A 10,439-nucleotide genomic window follows, 5' to 3' on the forward strand; every position below is an offset into this window, starting at 1 on the left:
AGGAATGTGCCCTGAAGAGAATCGAACTATGATCTCCTGATTCATAGGTCAATGCTCAACCACTGAGCCACACCAGCTGGGCAGTAAAATTTCTTTTTATTACACATTCTGTATTTTGTAAACAATCAAATATTCCCTAAGCTTGCAGGGAAAATATCCAACACCAATGTTTATAATATTGTCTGTCGAAAAGGACTTATACTTTATTATCTAAGATAACAATAAAGAAGTTAATGTCATGAGGGAAATGTCATTACATGTATCAATTTATTGAAACAAAACAAAGACAGCATATGAACATCTACATAGTATAAACCATTAACTTTTAAAAATGTTTATCATCTATATATGCATAGAAAAAGACTGGAAGGAAATGAAATCAAGATTTTATTAGCAATTACTGGTGATGATTTTTAAAATTTTACTTTTCTTTTATAAAATTGCTAAAACTACCTATGCTATTTTCATATTCAAACACGTTACTTTTCAAGACAAGTGCACAATCATTTCCCATTTTTTAACTAATGCCAACTAATACTTGTGACAACAGAACAGATAATAACTGATGATAATTTCATACAGATCATTTCTCTCTTTCCCAAAAAAGACTTTTTTTCTTTTTGACAAAGACATACTAATAGTACTCTTTCTACAGCAATGCCAGACAGGGCTCTCAGAAATGACATGACATTGTGAGGTATCTTTTCTTTTCTGTTCTTTTTTGTTGTTGTTGTTAATCCTCACCTGAAGAGATTTTTTCCATTGATTTTTAGAGAGAGTGGAAGGGAAGGAGGAAGAGAGAGAGAGAAAGAGAAATATTGATGTGAGAGAGAAACATCGATTGGTTGCCTCCCCTATGCACCCCGACTGAGGTGGGGAACCAAACCTGCAACCCAGGTATGTGCCCTTGACTGGGAATTGAACCCATGACTTTTTGATGCGCAGGCAGATGCTCTAACCACTAAGAAACACCAGCCATGGCGTGTGAGATCTCTTTTCAAAGGCTTACCTCAGTCCTCTGACCAGGATCATTATCAGACTTTCTAGTTTCTTCTCGGCTCTGGCCATTCAGAGTGATGGTCCACAAACAGCACACTGAAAAATAAAGCTTCATTAATGTATAAAATTTGAACAACTTCACTGTTCTAGGATGGCCACAGACTGAAGGAAATTTCAAAATATCATCCCAGCCTGCCAAAACCCTACAATTCAATAAAAATAAGCAGATTAACTTTAAACAAAGGAATACTTCTCCCATATTATTTCCTAGTCTCATAAAAGAATTATATATTTCCATGTACTATAATAATAGTTCCCATATAATGTTGAAATTTGGTTACAGACAGGGAATTGCAGGAACCATATAAGCCCAATACCTTTATTTTAATTTTTTCTTTACTGATTAAGGTATTCCATATGTGTCTTTATTGCCCCATTGCTCCCCCCACCCCACCCCCAACTCATGCCCTCACCCCCCCCGGTGTCTGTGTCCATTGGTTAGGCTTATATGCATACATACAAGTCCTTTGGTTGATCTCTCCCCCTTACCAGCCCAATATCTTTTTGAGAAACATAGATTTCTGAGAAATCTTTTCTCTAACATTTAAGAAAAAGAAGGAAAAACATCAAGAACTCATGGACTCTGACAACAGTGTGGTGATTGTGGTGAGGGGGTAGAAGAGGATATAGGAAAATAAATGGTGATGAAGAAAATAAAATAAAAAGGTTGCCAAAATTTTTTTTTCAAATAAATAACATTGGAGAACTTAAACCAAAGAAACTATTACATTCCAATGCCATAAACTTCATAAATTGATAGCAAAGGAAAGACACAGGCCTGGCCAGCATGGCTCAGTGGTTGAGCATCGACCTATGAACCAGGAGGTCACAGTTCAATTCCCAGTCAGGGCACATGCCCGGTTTGCAGGCTTAATCCCCAGTGTGGGGAATGCAAAAGGCAGCCGATCAATGATTCTCTCTTATCATTGATGTTTCTTTCTCTCACTCCCTCTCCCTTCCTTTCTGAAATCAATAAAATACATTATATATATATATATTAAATGTATATATATTCTGCATATATATATATATATATATACAGAATTCTGAACCAAACTCACATGGTGTGGCAAGGCTTTCACTTAATTTTCCCCCAACCTTCAGACACTAAATTGTGCATAATGAAAATTCTCACTCATATCCCCAAATTTGGAGAAAATCTAACTAAACTGATATCACTACTTTCCCCTCTTTTAACAGGGGCACAAGGGAAATTATTGCTGGGAAGAAACGGGTGAAATAGAAGAAGTTAAGAGGCTAACCCCCGGATGAAGTGAGGGCTCCAGAGATGCAGGTGATTGGGGAACAGATACAAAGCCTAAGGTATCCAGCCCCTGGCCCCATGTGAATGAGATATGCCTTTCATCTACTTGGAGGAAACCTGTTTCAAGTCATTTAACAAGGTATTGCCCTAGCTGGTTTTGCTCAGTGGATAGAGCATTGGCCTGTGGGTCCCAGATTTGATTCCGGTCAAGGGCACATGCTAGGGTTGCGGGCTTGATCCCCAGTAGGGGGCATGCAGGAGGCAGCCCATCAATGATTCTCTCTCATCATTGATGTTTCTATCTCTCTCTCCCTTTCCCTTCCTCTCTGAAATCATGAAAAATATATTTTTAAAAGTATCAAAAGCACAAAGATTTTTAACTAAAATACACACTCCCTTTACTGAGCTCCCCAATCCTCTGCCATGTCCCCAGATTATAAAAAGAGTTTAAGCACTAAATGTCCAATTTTCCATTGTGGCTTATAGTACAAATAACATTGTTCTCAGCTGTAGTTGCACACACAAAGACCTTAATTTTTCATATTCTTTTGTCTTAATCTAAGAGAGATCATGGGGTCATTTAAGAAATAATAACTATGGTGAAGAAACATTGATTTAAACTGTAATAATTCCATTAGGTTTATTTCACTGTATTTTAATTTTGTTAAATTCAGGTGAAATTATAATTTGTTATATTTAACAAATGGCTTGTATAATATAATCCTATTTTAAAGTAGAATTATACTATTTATCCTTCCTTCTATAGAGGTATACAGAATAATATTTGGAATGATTGTCACTAATGTTAATATTGACTCTTTTTAGCAGTGGGTTTGGGGTGATTTCTTTATTGATTAAGTTCTTTATGATAAGCAAGTATTAATTTTACTAAAACAAAGGAAGTGATTTCTAAACATTAAAAACCAAGTCATACAGACCAAATTGGTTTTCAGTTCAATTCTATGAATATTTTTATGAGCACTTACTATGTGCCAAGTCTAATATTTAGCCCTGGGAATAGATTGGCAAACAAAATAAACTCTTGCCCTCACCACTCATTGTCTGTTGAGGTTTTTACTTCATTCAGATACACTCATTTGAAACCATGTGGACCTCAGTCTCCACTGAGGACATGTTTAATGGTAACTTCATGGAAGGCCTTCTTTGGGCTAGACTTACAAAGAGGTCGTACAGACAGTCAAGTTTAAAAATGGCAACATTTTTGTTTCAATATTTAAATGTTAACCCGGTACATTTTGCATAGTGATGTGGGTACCTAAATGAGGGTAGGGTGAGGCAGGAAGCTAAGCATGAATTCATATCCCAGCTCAATGCCAGTGAGACACAGAACTCATTTAACCTAAGCCTCTATTGCTTTTTCTGTGAAAACTGGGAATATAAATGTATTGGTACAAAAACGCAGCTAAGTGTTAAAGTATATAAAGCACTTAGAATGGGTAAAACTAAATGTTAGTTATTATTAGTATTTTTTAAATTGCATTACTTTCATTAAATCGCCATCATTGTTGGTTCCACTGTTTTCAAGGTAGTCTAAAGTTAATAAAACCATTTCTAAACTATGGTAGGAGATACTGAAAACATTTATAATCTGGAAAGTTCTTTTTGGGGTTAAGAGATGACCTAAAGTAAATTATCTCTTTGACCTTTTTGATAAATGAAACTCAATGTAGTAATATTACAAATGACTAAAGGCATATAATAAAAGATTTATATTCACTAAATTACAAGGTATTATTTGTATTCACTAAATTACAAGGTATTACTACCAAAGTATAGAGTATTTATGTGATTAGCTTTGAGGCAAGGAACTTGAAGTATCTTAATTGCTTGCTACTTTTCCTCCACCTTCTATTGATAAACTTGAAGATAAAAGAGAGTAAATTTGATTTACACAGGCAAAGAAAACAAATGTTGCATGTTGGAAATTTTGCTAAAAGCCAGTAAGATAAAAGTATGCATTTACATGGTTGTCTAACTGTTTCCAATTAAATTTATGTGGTACAAGTAGAAAAATTAGGAAAGTTTGCCCTCTTCCTGCCCAGTGCTGATTAAATCAACCTAAAGAATCTCACTAAATTAATCACCCTGAGACAGTGTGATTATGGCTTCTAATGTTATTGTGACCAGAGGAAGACGAGGAGTCATAGATTTCTGATAACAGAACCAGGGAGCAAATCAAGAAAACAGAAGGAGACATAAAACAAGTGAGAAGAAAAGTAATTTATAGATTAGATAACCATGATTAGGGTGAAAAGTCTCAACTATTAGCTTTCTGGAGGAGAGACTATCCTAGCCAGTTCAGTAAAGAATCAGTCACTGGCTATATACAGCTCCAAGGGGGAAAAGAGGTACCAAGTCAGTAAAACAGCACACAGAGAAAGAAAGCATTGAAGACGATGGGTTGGTTTTTATCCTAATGGGAGCTTTAACTCCTCTGTTTCCAAAATTGCCATACTCTAAAAGTCTCCTCGAAGGCAGGGCTATGACCTACAGCTTTCAACAGCTACAGGAGAAAATGAAAACAATTATTCCTCCTTCCTCCAATGTAGGCCCAGACAGAAAGACTGTCCTGCAATATTATCACCCTAAAAGGAGCAAATCGAAAGGATGCACTATAACTGAAGTTATTCAGTTCATGCCAGAAGTTTGATTTTGCCATTTTATTCTGAATAGTCCTCTAAGAATTTAGAGACCCATGGTTGTAATTAACTTGGCTCCGTGTCTTGAATGGTGGTTGAGAAAAATAAAGTGGAAGCTGAGTAAGCAGTCAGGCCAAACTTTTATTATAAATGCAGATGTACTAATATTATTTACCGTTTATAGAGCACTTAGTACGCTCCAGGTATGGGGCTAACCCCTTTACATACATCATTTATTTGTTTCTCCCATAAAATTCCTAGGAGGTAGATATTATTTTTTTACGAGTGAAAAAGCACAGGATCACAAGAATTAAGTAACCAGAGTTTGCACAGCTGCCCATGACCTTACAGTTCTATCCTTCGGGCCCTCGTCTCCTTCTACCTAACACCTCTGAAGGCATACCTAGCACTGACACATCCAAATAGGAATAGACTTACAAAAGCAGCATTCTGTAATGGTTTTTGTTTGTTTGTTCATTTTTTTTGTCTATTTTTATCCCTTTTTGGTCCAGGAATCTCTACCTGTAGTGTCTGTTAGCTCTTTCCAACCTAAATGACTATAACAACTTCTGGATGACTTGATAAAGCACAACTGTATTAAAAACAACAAGAAGAGCTGAACCCACACTGTGGAATGAAACAGTTGAGCAACAATCAGTTGATCAAGCAAAATTACATAACAAACCACAAATGAAATATGTTACGGTTCTTATTTTAATCTCCCGTCCTTTCACACCATTAGCAAATGTGGACAAGAAAACTGTCACTGCTTTGACCTGTCCCTTTTTCTCTTCCGTGTTGCCCAGGTTCTGTGGATCTCTTTTTGTGTGGCTTAAACACTTCTGATCAGACCGGTTTTCACTGGGTTGAGATGTATTTTATGTGGACTTGCAGTAACAAGTGCAGATACGTTCAATCTGTCTGGAGTCACACAAAATTCACGAAGTACTAAATCTTGATCAACGGTACACCTGCACTGTGCTCTGTACAAAATGCCCACCACCAAGGAATGAATGCCACCACCTTGCCTGTGCTGGCTTCCCTCTGGGTCCTCCAACCTTCACATCCTCAGCATTCTGCCTGACAGTCAGCTGCGGGAGGGATGTCTGTGGTTCCAGAGAAGGTTTTCTCAAGAGAAGAGGACTTCCTGACAGAGGTCCCACATGAAAGCCACTCCCTCACCTGGGTCAGATTTCAGATGCTATGTAACACAGCTGCCCAGATTTGTCATTTTTAAAATAGTTCCCCCACTATCTTCCAGGTTTCCCTTCTTGGCCCCTCACCATGGGCTGCTACTTTACATGATCTTCAAGATGGTATAACGTTTAACTCCAATGCAAATGTCAGAAACCCTCCAAATGTCAGAAAATCCAAGATAAATTTTATTAACTACCAAATAAGAAAGAAGAGAAGAAGGACAAGGAAGAAGAGGGCAAGCAAGAAGGCAAAGGAAGAAGGAGAAGAAGAGGAAGCTGCCCTTAGTAGAGGAATGCAAATATCAGGAGTAAGTCAAAGAGTGGCATGTGACTCTAACAGCCCAGGAAGAGCTCCAAAGTTGACGCTGCATCAGGTCAGTGTCTCTGACATCCATTCTGCCTTGAGGGTCCCCCTATCTTCCCACCAGTCCAAAGTTCCCAAATACCCCAAGCAGCCCTTTAAGTCTAACACATGAGTCTAAAGGCATAGCAGCAGGGCACTTAAAATTGCTGTCATTTTGGCCCAACTGGTGTGGTTCAGTGGTTGAGCATCGACCTATGAACCAGAAGGTCACAGTTTGATTCCCAGTTACAACACATGCCCAGGTTACATGCTCCATCCCCAGTGTGGGGTGTGCAGGAGGCAGCCGACCAAGGATTCTCTCTGATCATTGATGTTTCTGTCTCTCTCCTTCTCCCTTCCTCTCTGAAATCAATAAAAACATATTTTTTTAATTGCTGTCATTTTGAACCTCACTATGATATTAAGAAAAATATGAAATCGGCAGCTTTTCTATCATAATTTAATTTTAGGCATAATCATATTTATAGAGATTAAAATTTTCCAGTTGACTTTACTCAATATTTTAACAATGAAATTAGACAGTAGAAAGAAATGTGAGGTATAACTATTGGAAAGGAAAGGCAAAATGATCCCTATTTGCAGTTAATGTGGTTGTATACCTGGATAACCTGAAATAATCAACTGGAAAATAAATAGAAAGTAGAGTACAAAATTAATCCACAGAAACTAAGAGCCATCCTACACACAACAACACCCGTAAGTCAATGTAATGAAAGAGAAGACCCAATGTATAAGAGCAGCAAAGAGGATAAAATGCCTGGGAATAAACTTACCAAGGATTGTGCAAAACCTATATGAGAAAGGCTTTGAATAATCTCAAAGGAGACAGAAGTAGACTGGCAAAATGGAAAGATATACCATATTCTTGGAAAAGAAAACTCAGTATTACAAATATATCCATTACCCTAAATTAATTTTTACATTTAACATAGCCCTCATAAAAATACCAATAGCTAGCCCTGGCTGGTTTGGTTCAGTGGATAGAGCACCGGCCTACGGACTGAAGGGTCCTGGGTTCGATTCCAGTCAAGGGCACATGCCAGGGTTGCGGGCTTATCCCCAGTTGGGGGCATGCAGGAGGCAGCCAATCCATGATTCTCTCTCATCATTGATGTTTCTATCTCTCTCTCCCTCTCCCTTCCTCTCTGAAATCAATAAAAATATATTTGCCGAAGCCGGTTTGGCTCAGTGGATAGAGCGTCAGCCTGCGGACTGAAAGGTCCCGGGTTTGATTCCGGTCAAGGGCATGTACCTGGGTTGCGGGCACATCCCCAGTGGGGGATGTGCAGGAGGCGGCTGGTCGATGTTTCTCTCTCATCGATGTTTCTGACTCTCTATCTCTCTCCCTTCCTCTCTGTAAAAAATCAATAAAATATATTTTAAAAAAATAAAAATAAAAATATATTTTTTAAAAACCAATAGCTATTGTTTAAAATAGACAAGCTGATTCTATAGTCTACATGGAAAAATGAAGGAAGAATATCCAGAAATACTCTAAAAATGAAGAAGAATGAAGAGACTGCTACTACAAAATATCTCGGAGCTACATGAAAAACTGTTGAATCTTCATTTCACACTGTATGACAAGAGAAACTCCAAAAATATCAAATACTTAATCATAAGGCTTTGAAACCATTAAAGTGCTAGAGGAGCATGCAAGAGAATTACATTATAACCATGACTTAAAGTCTAAAGTCTAAAAGAAAAACGTCAATGAAATAATAGTCAACAAATTTTTCATGAGGAAAAAAGCACATAAACAAAGTCAAAAGACAAATAACATTAGGGAATTTACTTGAAGCATGTCACTTAATGCTAATCTCTGTTTCATGTTTTTAAAAAAATACTTCTAGAAATTAAGATGCAAAGGATTAACATCCCAATACAAAAATGGGCAAAAGACATGTCTAGTTACAGATGAAAACACATCACCTTTAACATGTGATAATAAGCCAAATGCCACTCATAAGATCCAAAAATTTGACATCAAACACTGTAGGCTGTTGGCAAGGCTGTGGAGGTAATTCACACATGGCTGGTTAGAGTACAGACTGATAAAGTGCCTATGAAGAGCAATTTGGCAATATCCATCAAAGTTACAAGTAAACTTGTCATCTAGCCTAGAGATCCCAATTCCAAGAATTCAATCCATAGGTTTGAATTGAAGAAATAGAAGAAATAAGGTGTTCACAAGGTTATTTTGTTGTAGCGTAGTTTGTAACATCAAAAGACTAGAAAATATCCAAGTGTCTGACAAAGGGATGCCGATTAAATAAACTCTAATACATTCACACACTGCATAACTATGCAGTCAGGAAGCTCTCTATGTACTTATTCAGAAAGACTCCTGTGATATCCTATTAAAAACAAAAAGAAATGATGTGAAGAACAGTGCATATCATATGCTACCTTCTATGTAAGAAGAGGAGAAAAGAAAATATATCATAACAGGATAAATACTGGAAGAACATTTCCCACATAAAAATTTTGCCCACCTGTTTGCTGGTATCTTGAGTTATTTTTTTAAAGAATCAAATGTTTCATTTTACAATTTAAAATTAATGTCTCATAGAAGTATGGAACAGACTGTTGAATCTCAGAGGGAAGGTGGGGGTGGGTGGGTGGGAAGAGATCAACCAAAGAACCTGTATGCATATATGCATAACCCATGGACACAGACAATAGGGTGGTGAAGGCCTGGGGCAGGGGGTGGGGGAGGGCTGGAAGGGGTCAATGAGGGAAAGAGGGGGACAGATGTAATACTTTCAACAATAACAATTTTAAAAATAAATAAATAAAATTAATGTCTTAAAATATATGTTATAAATAAAATGTTATTTGGAGGTAACTGTTATGGGCTGAATTGTCCCCCCCAAAAAATTCATATGTTGAAGTCCTAACCCGCAGTACCCCAGAATGTGGCTATATATGGACAAAGGACCTTTAAAGAGGGAATTATGGTTAAATGAGGTCTTTACGGTGAGCACTAATCCAGTAAGACTGGTGTCCTTATGAGAAGAGGAGATTAGGACACAGACATGAACAGAGGAAAGACCATGTGAAAACACAGGGACAAGATGGTCATCTACAAACCAAGGAGAGAGGCCTCAAAAGAAACCAACCCTTATTGCCACCCCTGTCTCAGACTTCTAGAATCCAGGACTGTGAGAAAATAAATTTCTGTTGTTTAAACCACCCACTCTGTGGTATTGGCTATGGCAGCTCTAGCAAACTATTACAGATTTTGGTATTGGAAAGTGAGGTGCTATAACAAATATGTAAAAATGTGGAAGTTGCTTTGAAACTGGCTTAAACTGCCTATTTCTACAGTAAAGTGCACTGAGTAACAATCTGAGGTACTGGAACATACCTCTTCTGGCACAGGAGTAGTTGAGATCTGTGAGACTCAGCCTTAGTGGCTAGAGGTAGGGAATGGGGAACTCTCCTGACACTGCTGTGCTCAGAGCACAGGAAGGGTACCAGGGCTAGCTGTCTGAGGGGAATATTTGAAGAGCTTGACCTCCCTCCTAGAGTTACCAAATAAAATACAGGACACCCAGGTAAATTTCAAAAAACTACTGTTTAAATACATCTCATATATTGCAAGCAACATTCTTATACTAAAAAAGTATTTGTTGTGTAACTGAAATTCAAATTTAATTCGGCATCCTGTATTTGTTAAATCTGGACAAATCTCCTTCCCTTTCATTCTTGCTCAGGATTGGACCTATAATAAGAAACAGTGATAGGGTCCCTCGGCTGGAGCCGCGGTCCTGATCACTGCCTAAAGCTCCTCTGCTGCGCTCCTCCATGTGCTTCAGGGTCATCGCTCCCCTCCCTCAGGCCGCCCCTTACTCCAGGGTTTATGGAAGTAATGGAAGGACCCCTCAACCTGG

The sequence above is a fragment of the Myotis daubentonii genome, chromosome X, assembly GCF_963259705.1.
Source record: "Myotis daubentonii chromosome X, mMyoDau2.1, whole genome shotgun sequence".
Classification (NCBI taxonomy): domain Eukaryota; kingdom Metazoa; phylum Chordata; class Mammalia; order Chiroptera; family Vespertilionidae; genus Myotis; species Myotis daubentonii.